This window comes from Tenebrio molitor, chromosome 1 (assembly GCF_963966145.1).
Source record: "Tenebrio molitor chromosome 1, icTenMoli1.1, whole genome shotgun sequence".
In the NCBI taxonomy this organism is placed as follows: Eukaryota; Metazoa; Arthropoda; class Insecta; order Coleoptera; family Tenebrionidae; genus Tenebrio; species Tenebrio molitor.
In genome coordinates, this window is record NC_091046.1 from 42,081,171 (window position 1) to 42,096,805 (window position 15,635).

The window sequence follows — 15,635 nt, forward strand, 5'->3', positions numbered from 1 at the left end:
CAAATGAAGTTATACTCTGACTCCGGTAATTTGACTTCATTCAACTCTTCGCAGTATTTCCCCTATACTCAGAGCTTCGTGTAAGAAGTTCAGCGACATTTACTGTTTCATTTCCATTTGTTTAAGCGTCATTTGTCTTTTTCTCTCATCACACGCAAATCCTTCAACAGTTCGAAATTTGTACGACAGAAAAGAATTCTACTAAAAATAAAAGAAGAGTTCCCGTCGCACGGAAGCGAATTTGTTACAGCACCTCCGGCAATTATTTTTGGAATCGTCCACTTACGAGAGCAAACAAGCAGAAATCTATAAAGACGAATTATCGAAGCAAATGCAGATTTAATCGTTATATACCGGCTGCAGGGTCGTTATAATAAGAATTTATAGGACATAAAACGTTGCTGCCACAGATCTGATTTGCGAAGACCGACTTATGTGTGATTTTGTATTTAGCGGTGTTAACACGACCAAGTTAACAGCTTCGGCGAGCTCCCACCAACTCCCCCCGTTTGGTCGCGTAGGAGGAAGCAGTAATTCCATTATTCCGGAAGTGCGCCCTTTCCAGTTATCTCCCGAGTCGGCGCGCCAAACTTAAATTACTTCACAATGACTCGGTTTGGTTGCAATTAATGTATCGCAAAGTTTTTGCAATTCGCGAGGAATGCGGCACGCGTTCCATTCAAAGCGGCCGAACGTTCGTAATTGTGCACTTTGTGTAGAGGCGAGTGGGTTGGTTGGTATTTGTGGTTTCTGTGGATATTAAAAATCTTCAAAGAAAACGTATCGCCTTACAGTAATGAGAAATTTCCACGTTTGCGAGCGCGGCGAAAATGCAGGATGGCTGTCTGGCCTGCCATTTGAATATCGTAATAAAGAAAGCTCTCGTCGACAATACCACGCTGTTCTGCTTGGCTTACCTGAAAAATCCGTCTTGAATTACGCCGAGTGCGGGATTAGCATTTTGTAGTTCGAATACATTCGCAGCGACTATGTGGAGAATGAGAAAAATTCTAATGGGAATGCTGGACAAGGCGGCGAACAATGGGAGCCAACCGTCCATTGTGTATGACGAAAATTTCATAATTGAATGAAAATGTGCCGTTGCATTCTGATTTGCGTTGCAAATTTGCAACGATTAAAGTCGTTTAGTGTTTGGAATTAGCGACAGCTAAAGAAGCACAATTTCTGCTTTCTCTGAGTCACATTGCGGAAATCGTCCAGTCGGTACACTTACATATTTTGAAAATTTTGTTTTTTAATTTTTAACAGTGTGATTTCCAATGGTTGTGTATTTGGAATTGAACTATAAAATGCAAGTTAAAAAAATCAATCGAATCAAGCCAGATCGATAAACAAAAGAATTATTGAAATTAATTGGTTTCACGAAAATGGCAATAAGTTTTTTTCGGTAATGAAGTCAGTGTTACAATAGTAAGGTTGACACATCCATTAACAAAAATTTGGCATGATTTTTGACATTGCTAAGTTTATTATTTAAACATAATTTTCTCGGAAAACTAGATCGCGTAAACTGGCCAGCAGGAGTGCCCGATTTCACACCTGTCAACCATTTTGTTGTAGTTGAAATATTGAAAAAGTTAAATATAAGATGGTTTTAAGACACATCCAGGTGCTTCAAGACAAAAAAAATTAAACAGGAATATATAAGTGCGCAACCACCCCCAACTTTTTTTTTCAAACGTAAGGGTAAATCAAGTGACACCTCGTTTGAAAGGCCAATTTGTAAGGAATACAACGCACTATTTGTTTCTTGAATATTTTCAAAGCCTACGTGCTAAAAAATAAAAACCAATTCTATAAGTTCAACACTATTTAATGCAACAAATGTTCAAAATGGGCACCGTTTCTCTCTTGGCAAATTACATCGATACGTTGCTTAAGGTCCTCAATATTCTTAGGTTTTAGGCATGAAGTTAGGCAAATCACACCGGAAATGTTACAAAACGTAAGGGATGCAGGTTACTATCGATTTGCAATTTGCCAACAATCAAACGGTGGCCAATAATGTTAAACTTATAAAATTGGTTTTTATTTTTTAGCACGTAGGCTTTGAAAATGTCTAGGAAAAAAATAGTGCGTTGTATTCCTTGCGAAGTGGTCTTTCAAACGAGGTGTCACTTGACATACCCTTCTATTTGAAAAAAAAAAGTTGGGGGTGGTTGAGCACTTCCGGAAGCAGATATGCAAAAACCATTGCGTCAAAATGTCGGCAAGGAAAAATAATAATCGATCTGTTTCGGGATTTTTTACAAAAATTGCCTATTTCCAAGTTATGAATTTTATTCCAGTTAAAGTTTCCACCCTGTATATTTTTTCTTCTTCGGTGTCACAACGAGCATTTTGTGACACCGAAAACAGTTTCACATCGTTTCTAGTGATTATTGAATGTGGGGTTGGTATTGATAGGATGAGTTTGTGTCACGAGACGCCGGCGAGTGGCGTAATTCATCCGAGCGAGTAATAACCATTATCCGCGAATAGAATTCTAGGTATACTTTTTCTACGACTATGAAGAGAAATTGATAAATAAGTTTCATTATTCATTACAAACTGAAATTGACGTTTTAAAATTATTACATATTTTGTATATCATTGCATTGAAATTTGCGATTGGACTTCATAAATTAGTTGCTATGATATTTGCAGTGAGTTTTGAAATTATTATTCAACGGGCTGTGGGTAATGAATCCTGTTATCCAATGGAAAACACTTTAATAATTACAGTATTATCCAACAGGAGTAGAGAAATATTTTTTCTTGGGTAATTTTCTGATGATGACAAACTGATCTGCAAGCATTCATTCACTCCACTTTCGGTTATTTATAACGCCTCTCCGTGAGTGCTATCTCTTAGTAGAAGCTCTCTCCCCATAACCAGTGAAGGCAGCTCCTAGGTTCTTGGGAACGAAATTCAAATGAGATTTTAAAAGGACATAATCGTACCCAAGAGTTCGATATCATGGAAAACATTTCTTATATCATTTCGTCGTTGCTTTGCGTCTTCTCATTCCCAAGTATACTGTGCGATGAGCTTTTAAATGTCATTCACGCCGTCTTTGTGTCTCACTAAGTTTGACTTTGAAGATGGCGTTCTTGAGAAGTTTCCGAATTTGAGGTCCAACAAAAAAATCTTGTTTCATTTTTCCGTCACTGCACTTCTACTTAAGGCCCCATCTTTATCCATCGCTTTTATATAAAATTTTATCAACTCCAACTTTACTTACTTATATGGTGTGGGGGTCAACACTTTATTTGCTAAAGGTTACTACGTTCGTATTACCGTACTATTCCGGTTCTTCTGGGTTAGTTATTGCTTGCTGCTGTACTGACTGTCCTTCGCTCGGCCATCCCCCTCATACAAAAATAACAAAACTTTGTGTAACTGTCTTTAAGCTCCGTTAACTCTGCTACATGTTGTCATATTTCTTTTTCATATTCACTGCACAAGGTCAAAGGAACTGTGCTTTTTCAAAAGAGTGTTTTTTACGAAATTCGCTAGCTATAGTGCAAAATTAATTTGTGATAAAGTTATTGGACTTGCAGATTCGAATTTAGTGCACCAAATTCTATTATGATTCTATGCAACATTTGGGAGATTTTGATGCAGAACAGTGTAATAGTTAAATGGCACCATCTAGTGACACTTAGCGTTTACCTTAGTTACACAGCCATAAATGTATTAATTTTATTTAAGATGCGATTTGTCTTAATTTCACATACGAGTCAATTCTATAAAAGGATTCTTAAGTACCCATGATTCTACAAAATCCTGTTTATGGAAAACATAGAAGACTTTATTATCTTATTGTTTATCTCTTAATGGATGCAAAGGATTTATCTTACGAACATTTGATGAGATGCAAGAAAATTCTGTAGATAATAATGGCTGGATTAATGATTAAGAAACGGGCAATAATAATAAATCCATTCGAAATAAATGATAAAAATTGTGAAGCTCGCATGTGCGAGCTTTTTAATAGTGTCAGTGGTGAGAAACGTTCCTTTGATCAACATACAAAGGTGCGAAGTAAAATGCGAGTGTAGGAATTATCTCCGATAATGAAAGCACATAAGCGTCTATGTAGATCAAGATGCGGAGGAGTCGCTGAAGGCAAACATATTTCACCGTCGTTTTCACGAGGAAATAAGGAGAAGATTCCCCGAATTCCCTTATAAACATTACTCTCCAGTAAACTTCCTCTTCATTACGTTGACAACTCAAAAGCAAAAACTATTTTCTTCCGTTATTAAATCAAACCGACACGCACCACCTCTCAGTTTTCAACGGCAGCATTTTAAAACCCATTAAAAAATCACTTTGACCAGAATACATAGATAAATGGGCGCAATAAAACCCGGTGCCAATTATGCCAACTAGAAAATTTATCGTAAGTAAATATCGGATGTCTGATTAAACAGAATCTGGGCCATAAAATTTTAATTTTTACAAATCAGCAAACATGAAAGTAACTCCTCTGATGATTTACTCGGCCATTTCAAAAATCCAACTCGCACTTCCCGTTGTTAAACGTTTCAAAGTCGAAAAATTCGTTCCGGTTTTTCCACGGTCGCAAAGCGGACTGAAGCCAACAGTTTTCTTCGGATCCCGCCACGTAAATAATTGAGTTTCTTCTGCAGCGAGAGGATCACTAATTACTTCACTTTCTTGATTATAGTTTTTAATAGTGGAAGAGCGGAGGGGCCGGTTCATGGCCGAGGGAGTCCGCCGGCGAGCTGAAACAGCTGCTTTGTTGCAGGAACACGTGCGTGCATCATGAAAGCTGCACCTCGCAGGAATTAGACGGATTCCAGCTTTTCGGGTTTACGGCACCGATTGAATTGCATTTTTTATTGTAGGAAGTCTGGATTAAAAATACACACTGGATCCTTTTTCTATCTCGCCGGAGGCCGTAAATCTGCTAACTCCACACTAAAATTAGACGTTTAGCTATTGCGAGCCCATTGCCAAAACAAGCACTCGCAAATAGTCATTAACAAAATTGGTGATAATGATAAAAGGTGTGCTTTCGGTCATCAGAAATAAGCTGAAAAGTGCAACCGAAAAAATGTAAACTGAGCTTTTGGCGTCTAATGGGTTAGGAAAATATGTCGTGGAATAGAAAATGGGTAGTTTAAATGGGAAATAGACAAAGGGCAAGAAAGCAGTCACGGAGTCGCAGGAATCGAATCGATGGAGTATTGGAGGGGCCCGGAGTGGCCTCGGGTAACTTCCGCCGAAGTTGGAGTATCCACTTGGAGTCCGCATTCAGGGTTCTAATACATTCTGCAAGAGATGCATTTATTTGCGATCAAAGTCGTTCCTCCCCGATGGAATTATATCTGCGTCCGCAATTACTCCCCCAAGAAAAGGCGCCGACCGAATCCAATCTCGCATCGTTTCCGCAATTTTCTTTTTATCAACGGAGAATGCGTTAACACAAAGGGGACCAAATATTTACATATCGTTATTCCCCGGAAAGAAACTCAAACAAATTGCGCACGAACATAAACGGAATCCTCCGGATGCAAAATAAATCCGGAGCTTAATAAAATAAATCTGTTTCGGTTCGAGTGACCGCAAGTTAATTGAATAACAAATAGAGCGCGATCGACTGATTCGATTGATGGGGCTGAAAAAGGGGTGGAAGAGGTTCTGTGAACGTGTTTACTTGGCGGCGGCGTGTGCGCTTTCAAAATTATTACGAGGTGGTATGCAAACTCGGTCTTAAGAAAATAAACCAGTTAATATTCCTCCTTTGCTGATATTTATGTTGGTATAATAAAACGTCATATATCTTGAGGAGGACTACAAAGCCATTAATAATGGGACGCCCACGCACGCACTAAAATACAACTTTAGACGTTAACTGTCGGTGATGCGCGATTGCTGCAACGGTTCTGTGCAGGTGCAGCAGGAGTCTCGACGGTTGTCCACGAACGGGAAGTCATCTTTTGAGGTGTGCAGACTTCCTGAAATTTCTTCGTTAAACCGAGACGGCATTTCATTTCGCTTTTGTTGGAAGTAAACAATTTTCAGAAAAATATAATGAAAACTGATACTAATCCAAAGATTAAAGGATTTCATGTAAACAACTTGCACTTGCAACAAATATCTGTTTCTATATAGGTTGTACCAGAAACACTAAAGTGGCTGATAAACAAGAACAATGTTTAGCTTTGTCCAAAAATGTTTATTCCTCAAACATTTCGAAACATCTTGGGGACGTCTTTCCACAGAGATGGAGTACCGAGCCTCTGTGACACGAGTAGTTTCTCCAGGTTTTGGAATTGTTAGTTTTAACAATACTTTAACATCCCTCCAAAGATTTTCCATAGGAGTCAAGTCGGGTTTATATGAGGTCTACTCGAGTACAATTCTATTTCAGATTATTATTACGTGAAACTTCCAAATAATTTGAATTTCATGCCAATGATAATCTAACACCATCACTATACAGGGTTATTCACGTAAAATGACGAGCCTGACCAGGTAAAAATACAACCCAAAATACACTTTGCAAAGCATCCATTGTGTTTTGGTATTTAAAAATTAAATCAGGAATCCAAGTAGGTATTCTATTAATTTCAAAGGTATAGCTGTCATTGCATTTTTCGTTCTTATTTAGTATTTGAAAAGGTTTTCGAACGATGACAGAATCGATATAATCCTACTTACCCATTACTTTTGTGATTTTAATTGCTTAATAGTAATTAATAGTATATTAAAGAACGGGTTTTATAAGGGTTGATTTGGCGCACGAGTCCCAAGTGTAGAAAACGAGCCGTAGGGGAATTTTCTATGGGACGAGTGCGCCAATGCCCTTATAAAACGAGTTTTTTTTATGTTATTTTTTAGAGGTTGAACCCCTGTTTTAATTTTTAAACAAAAATTTAGATTTTCAAATTCTAGGGAATTTTGTATTAATTGGTAATTCAAGGTAACGGATGCAACTACATACATCTGCAACAGATGTTAAAAAGGAGAGTTTGAACATTAATATTGGAAGTTTTTTGGTGTAAATGACAATAATACACTGAAATATTGATAAAGTTTTTCTTCGAGATCCATTAAACAACGAGTGCTTTAATAAATAGCCATAAACGACTCCAAATGGAATACAATAATAAACCTATTACAGACGCAAATTCTAAAAATCATATTTTGGTGTCTATGTTTTATGCGCATTGTGATAATGACGAATAATGTAATAGGGATCGACATTGCTTTGGGAATTGTCTTCTGACTTGCATTTTTACCAATCAGGCTCGTCATCTTACGTGAATAATCCTGTATTTAACTGACTGTGTGTCGTGTATACAGAATCAAATCTCACGAGATCCACAGAACCTGTTCTACTTTAAAACTTGGTTTTATATGTGGTTGTGAGCAAATGCTTTTGTTGATAGTGTCAGTTGTGGGTGGGTTGTTGGATTCGGTGCAGCTGCAAAGCAATTTTCTCAGCGATGTTGAATACACATCAAAAAATAAATCTTCAACAATTCCATCAACTACTCCTGAGTTTGAATTTATTTGATACATGGCGCAGAGCCATCAAGGATGTCATATGTTCATTACAATACACAAAAAGATCAAAATTACTTATCTAGCTTAAGACCTTTAAATATGTACTTCAGATCAGTACAGTATTATTGAAAATTTAAATTAAAACAATATTCTTAACAAAATACATAATATGTGCCTGTTCTAGTCATCTATTATCGTGTACAGTTCAACTCTTCTTCAATGTTATTAAGAAACGAAACAAATTTTGTAAACTTATACCTTGAGAGTTGAGATCAGCAACATTGAGTAATTTCTTTTAACCCAATTACGTTAAACATGAAAAGAACTTATTCATCGACTAATTGCCACAAGGCAATTAAAGGAATGTACTATCTGGGTGTGTGAAATCTGGTTCGCCGATTTTTTTCTCTCTTTCGACTTCGAATAAGAGTTAAGAAGTAATTGTTGATGAAATTATCGTTTTGTTGTGATTTAATATTACACAAACATGTTATTTAAAAAAAACTATGTTTAATTGTAAAATTAGAACAAATTCTTCTTTCAAAAATTTAAAAAATACAGAAACGAAACTTAAATTCAATTACAATTAAAAAATTAAATTAATGTTAAAAATAATGGTAACGTCAGTATGTATTAGCAAATTCCGGAATAAGTTTCAACTACATATTTTGAAAACGCAATAACAATGATTTTTCAACATCCAACTTTGAGCAATTCTCTATTATTTTGGATTTTTTGTAATATTGTAAAAAGAAAACATAGCGCGACCACTTTCTACTACTCACCAAGTCCCTAAAAATAACAAATATAAACTAGTGTCGTAGGTAGGCTATTATGCTGTTAAAAACAGTTTTGAACATGATGTAAATCAAAAAAAAAAAATTAAGGTTATTAATGCCCGGTTTCTGGAAACAATTTTATCGGGCAAGTTAGTTAACTCTCCGATAAATACAAAAATCATGTAATGTGGTTGGTTATTTTCTAGCGTTTCTACAGCAACGTCCAGAAACTGGCCATAAGATAGTTAGTTATACTTCGTCCACCGAGAGATTGGGCGATTTTAAATTGTAGGCTTATAACCCAACACTACAAAATGCACTAGAATACATTAATTAGAGCATAATTTTAGGGCAAAAATGTTACTACATACTTGAAGAATTTAGTGATTTTTATGTCAACCAATCTCTCGGTGGACAAACTATACCCTCGATTGATTTATTGAAGTCTTTAGATTTATTAAAATTTTTGTATTATTTCACATTAAACATACAACAAAATCTTGAAAAATTTCGCACTTTCATTCTTCTAACCAAATCTGTTTATAGAAAAAAATCAGCGTTTTCTTAATTAATCTCAAAAAAAATCCTCCAATGACTGAGCTGTTTCAACAGTCTACATTAAGAAAATTTGCTTGTTTTTCTAATTGAAGTAGATATTGGTAGACTGAGGACTGATGCTCGTGCAGACAAAAATAACCTGTTGCTGAAGGCACTTTCAACAGCGAAATGCATCAAACCTTCTATTTTCAATTTGCTACTTCCAATCACTTAACAAAAGTGATCAATGAACCTATCAGTTAACATGTCCAATTAGTTAACCGACAGTAAATGCGTACAAATTAGAAAGATATGATAAATGAAAAGGTGTAGAATTATATTTGTCATATTTCGATAATACTGTGTTCAATCAACAGTTATGGTAATTGCGTTGATTAGATCCATCAAAGTTCGTAACGTCAGAACAAAATTATTTAAAAAATATTTCTTAGCTAAAATGCAAATATGTATTTTCTCTGGTTCAGCAGAGCAAGATTGCTTGCTTGAACGAGGAATGCAATTTTCCGCAGTATACATTGTTGCGAATTTATAACAGAATTCATTCCACAACGACGGATCTTTTCAGTCAAGACGCCACAGGAAACGGATGAACACTTCTGAAACCGCCTCTCGTGACCACTTTCGCCACCAACCACACGTCATTAGTAATTTACACGTACAGAATCTCTCTAATTGCACCCTCGAACCCTCGAGGTGTGTAAAAATCCCCGGTTTACGGCATCGATCAACAAGTGGGAGATTGCACCTCCTCCTGCAAACGAACTCATCGTGGCGCAGCTTCAAGGCCTCGGAACGGCCTGCAGCGATCCGTCTTCTTGAGATGCGAGCAGGATAGCAACCGCACTGCACTCACCGATGTTTCGTTTTATTTTTTCCTCGTACAACCGGGCATTCCTCTCTCTTGTAGAGGTTTGGGAGGCGGCGCACCTGTCTCCGAGTCCCGGTGATCGCACCACGTCGATGACGACGGGCGAGGTCGATTTATTACGTCACACGGCCAATAATGACGGTTGCAAATCGACTCCGTCATCATAATAGCATAAACATGATCGATGACGAGGAAGTCGTCCGTCCGAGTGTGCGGCGACAACTGCAGTCGCAGCGTTCGGTCTTATCAACGACTCTGTTTTCGTTTAACGGCCCAAGGGGCTCGACTAACAGAGCGTTGCTCTCAGATGTCGTGCTTCAAGAACCAAAACACGCACAAATGCCATTTTCACCGGCATGGCGTAATTGTCGGCGCAGCATTCCGAACCGTTCCTGAAACTCTCCTTGAACTAAATGAAAAGAGTGCCACTTTATCCTTCATTTCTGTCTCAGCCTGTTTAATGAGCTTCTAACTCTTTCTGTCTTGTACCAAAAGAATGATCAATCAGACAAGTCAGAAAAATGTGGCGATGTTTTTAGAGCAGGTCCATGATTGTTGTAACACTGACTGGAATCTGTACAAAAGTGTGAAATCGTGTCTTATCTCCATCTGGGTGACAAAAGAAACCTTATCCGAAAAAACTTCGCCTAGTTCCACCTCGACTTCGTCTCGGTCTTCAATCTCTGAGCTTAGCACAAAAAGACTCACTTCTACTCTTAATGATATAATCTACTACATACATATTATAATCTGTTTCAGAATCAAAAATCCACCAACACTGCATTTTATCTCGAAAATGAAACCGACAACGTCGCCAACTTTTGCTTTTAGGGTGTTTGCAAGTGTCAGAAAAAAGTGGGGTTATGAAAGAAAACTGTTGACAGTCGTTTAGGTCGTAATTCATCGTGTTTTTTTAGTCTCATTTTATTATATCACTCAAAAGTTATGATATGGTAGCTACCACCTTTTTGTACATTATAATTATTTTGTGTTACGTAAAAAACTCAACAATTCAATGTCAAATTTTGACGGGAGGTTGGGCCAACCCAAAAAAATGAAACTTATTCTAGGGATTTCTTTTTTTCTGCCAACATAATTCCATAGGTTTTGGATTTTTGATTTTGAAACAGATTACATATATGTATTGGTAGCAGACAAAAATACATTTTTTACAGCACATTCTCGAAAAATCACAATGAAAAAAGCCTCGATTGTTTTTTTTTTCTTGTATCTTTTTATTTAAATTTGACTTTTTAACAAAATGAATGACTTTTAGAATTGCACTCGGCAGTTTACGACCAATGTTATTTATGCAGTAATTACTCGTTTATTCTCCTCTCTCTTCTGTTCTTCCTCTCTGGAGATACCCACATAAAATTATTATTTTAGTGGAACGTCGTATTTGTTCAAGCCGATGACTATACCTTACTGTCGTAATCAAAGAGCTGTTGCACCGAGATGTACCCAATAAAAACACACTACTGTACACTACCTGTGGTTTTGGACGTAAAACTGAAACATGAGTGGAAAAAGTAGGTACGTCTTCCATCAAGAGAAAACTGTTGAAGCGAAGTCTTACGAGCTGGGATCTACGCTTTTTGGTCAGATTTAATGAACCCGAATGTCACGCTACGAAACTCCCATTCACAGATCTATTGTCCGGTCCGTCTTTACCGGACACGTTAATTGTTAATTTCTTGAATTTAAATTACAAATTACGGAATAATGCACTCGTACCACGTCGAGTTGGGAATGCGGATCGTTATTCCGGTGGGCAATTCTCATAAACTTGACACATATTTTTATAAATCACTCTTTCCAACTACACTCTCTTCCTCTTCGTTGTGTCGTTAATATCATAAAACTTAACTGTAGGAAATTATGCACGAGAACGAGAATTACGTGAAAAGGAGGATTCCGGAGTTGCGGGCTTTGGTCCAGATAAAATTATCGTCGACCCAGGAAAAATGATGCCGTTTCTGGGGGAGTTGTTCACTGTTTATGGAGTACAGGCAGAGGAGTATCTTTTTAAAAACTATTAAAAACAAAGTTCCAGTAGTTTAATTACTGTGAAATAAAGTGCAGAAATAAACAAAGAGAATAGGTAAAACTGAGAGAAAAAACTTGCACAGATTAGTTGCAGTTGTAAAATATGTATATAACAATGACGTAACGAAGCTGCATTCGGAGATAAGACCATAAATGTTTACAGCTACAGCTGGTCTTTTTTTAATATGAATCGTTGCTTGGCAACAATTTGAATTTTAATTGCAGGGCAGTGACAGATCGCACAATAAAACTGGAACTAACATTTCAAACACTTGCATTGCTTGCAGATTAATGTTATAACTTCAAACAAAATTAACACAATTTTTGCCTCAACTGTGATAAAATTTGATCACGGTAGTAAAAGCTCCCATGGGCGGACACCGTCAGTCTCAAATTTTTTGTCCGTTCAACAGAGATGTCTTGAGTTTTTCCAATCTTAAAACGTTCAGCTAATTCACGCACAGAAAGTCTCTCTGCATTATAAAGGTCAACTATTTGCATTTTTTCGTTTAAGGTTAAAATATGGCTGTTTTTCGAATTCATTTTAACTTCACCCACCACATATGTATTGCGCAAGGTATCATAAGAGCAACTTATACACTAATAAGAATAAGTAAGTCAAAAAATGCTGATGCATGTAAAACGGGGAATCGCCCGGCGACTGGAGCCGCGTCCGCCTAAGAGAGCTTTATTTTCAAAGACGGAGGAAAAACTGCTGTCCGTGTCCGTTCAATAGAGATGACTTTCTTAACAAACCTATAGGAATTAAAACGGTGCCCAAAGAACTGTCCGTTCGATGGAGCTGTGCGTTCATAGGAGCAAGCTGTCCTTTAAGGGAGCTTTTACTGTATACATATTTATTATTTCCCTTTTTTTCTCATGTCTTACCCAGTAAAAATCCAATTGAATAAAGCAGCAAGTGCTTACGTCTATTTTGGAATTTTTCTTTCTTATCGTTAGTGCCAACCAATTTCATTTATAAGGTAATCAAAGTAATATCATCTAAAATTTTGAAAAAAAACAGTAAAGTTAGTGGACTACGTAGCGTCTAAATTAAAATTTAAGACGACATTTATACACTCACTAGGTGTGATTCCCAGTTAGTTGATGCTATATTAGGATACGTTATGCAAAGGCTAACGTAAATAACGTAACCAATATCCCAGTCATACTCGACTGGTGACAAATCTGGTAGTCTTGCAGGCCACAGTTGTATAATAATTAATAATACAGAGAATCAAAGTCTTACCAGACATCAGATACAAAATTACCGAATATTAGAAAATTATGATCAATTTTAACACGTTGGTGGGATTCACAAGAATTTACGGGGACTCGAGAATATTCAGTACTGAATATGGTAACAGAATCCTTCTGAAGTCTGTTTTCCTAGAATATTAGACTAAAGAACTAAAGACTGCAAACTGACTCATAAATGCACAATCCACAAATTAGAAAAAAATGACGACAGCAAGTGCATCATGATTTTCGGAGAATTCTCACTCCTACGAAGAGAGTACTTAAACTGCCATAACTCTGTTTGACAATTCAAAGAGTGTTGCCACATGTTTTCTGGTGGGTTCAAATCGGGAGACGGAAAGTGAACACACATTTTTCTTCTCAGAATTTGTTTGTCTAAAATTTAGTGGAATGTAGATCTTAGCTGGCAAGAGAGAAACATTACGTCTTCGAGGATGTTGTACCAAATTATCTTCTCTGAATACATTGAAAGAGAAGATAGTGCCACATCATGGGCGTACTGAAAAGAGTTTTCAAACAATATTCAGTCCGTGCTGTCGTGCGAATACTTCTCAAGCTGTTATGGACATTCAAGGTCATCTACAGCATCAATAATGCTCACGGTTTCCTTCTACAACTTGTCTGGAGTTCACTTTGTTGCACGATCGCAGTATTGCTCATTTGTAATTTTCTCTTTCCGATTTTTTTTTTGTGAAACAACATAAAGTCATCCCACTGCTTCAGTTTTACAGCACAGGTGCACCTCTTGGAACCAACAATGCGAGTTTTCTGAGCTTTCTATCAAAAAACAAGTCCAATTAACTTCCATCTGTGTAAGTGGAATTCTTCCGCATCGTTAAGGATGTTTCTGTAAAAGCATCACCGAAAAAAGCCAATCAAAAGAATCAACATGGACAACTACTATTGATTCACACGAACTGACGACCATCTGAAAAGAACGAATGTCTTCGACCTACATGCCTATTGCATTGCCCATCAACCAACTCAATTATCTTCTCGATATTAATTACAACTCCATTGAACGCAATATTAGTCAATCAGGTTTCACCATTTGATTCACCCGTAAATACCATCGATAAGTCAGCTTTTCAAGTTTATTGCACTCGAATCTATTGAGTCGACTGGCTCTGTGGAAAAGCACCGAACCAATTGCAGTTTATGGGTGACACGTCTTGTCGCAACTTGATGCGATTTTCTCACAGGTATGCTAATTATCGAAAATGCATAACCGGTGGGTTATTGACTCCGCTCATTGAATATGGAGATAAAATCAAAATTTAATATATCATTCAATGGCAACGTGTACCAAGAAGGTATTTTATTCGACTACGAGTCGTATGCATAATGCATATTTAATGACAGCACAGGATACTCATTGTCATTTCCGCAGCCAGTTGACGGATCAGAGTGGGTATTAATCAGGGGCGATGTGAACAATTTACAGGAAAAAAAACAACTAGGTATGTAAAGATTTGATGGGAAAGGGTACAATTATTGGCCATTAGATGATGGCAACTGGCGACATTGAGATCCATCGGATGTTGTCTCTTATCGGCGGCGGGATCGCACCCAATGACAATTAGACAATTAGTAACATATTCAAATGGATTAGTTGCAAATCGCTATGTGGCCGCAGCTGCACCGTCTCTGTGGTATTGTGCAACGAGTTGTACAATTAAAAACGGGACTTGTCATAAGGCAATTGTCGCCGCGACCACATAAACAACGGAGTAATGAAGACAATTACCTCAATAAGAGAAGTCGGCAATGAACTGATCAATCCAATTGTCACTAATTCGAAGCACTCATCACTTTCAATTGCTCCAACCGAAACACAAACAATGCGACAGTTCTTGCAGGAATCGTTAGTCGCGCGATCGTCAACAGTTGGTGGGCAAGGATCAAATAAAACAAAAAGTTTCTTTTTGACAGTTTATCTTTTTGTATTTGTTTCGCCTGTGACGAAATGGAAGAACACGCGCTCGACGCCGGCTCTGTTCGACAACAGCCCCCTACGATGCAAGTCGTCCGACTCAACGAGAAGCGGTTATAGAGCCCATTCAAATTGTCGAGTTCAAACAGGTTTTATTCGATTGGTCGACGAAGAGGCAACGCGGCGCCCTCTGCCGGACAAGCGCCAAAGCGAAACGTGCGCGAACAGGACGCTGCAACGCGAACGAGGCAAGTCACCGACAGGTGGCGCCTCGCGGATCGATGCCGCTCGCGTGCAAAAAATTTGAACCAGTTGCATCAGGTCCTCGTGATTCGGATTTTTGGCGCTGTTTTTTTTTGCCGAGGACGTGGTGGATTTTGGACGGGGAAGTGTCGGCAGCGGCGCACGTGTGGGTCACTTGTTGCAAAATCGATTAGCAAGTCGATGTGTAAACAAGAACTAGACTAACCAGAAACTTCTGTTATGTTGTTGTGACTTTGACCGTTACATTGGGTCTTTGTTTACATTTCCCCGTAGAATATTTTGATCTGTCCGCTTATTACAGACGAAAACTGTTCGTACAGATAACTTGTTATTAAATGTTTTTCCATGCGGACATGCGTCAGTAGCCATATTTGTATG

General features: G+C 37.7%; 1 protein-coding gene across 1 annotated transcript in view; it reads right to left on the bottom strand.

The window, feature by feature from the left end:
* LOC138131725 (carboxyl-terminal PDZ ligand of neuronal nitric oxide synthase protein) overlaps nucleotides 1–15,093 on the bottom strand; it is an 87,921-nt gene extending 72,828 nt beyond the window's left edge. The window contains exon 1 of the mRNA XM_069048918.1: nucleotides 14,808–15,093. The gene's annotated coding sequence lies outside the window, so the exon portion shown is untranslated. The remainder of the gene's footprint in view (nucleotides 1–14,807) is intronic.
* Nucleotides 15,094–15,635: the final 542 nt, after the last annotated feature.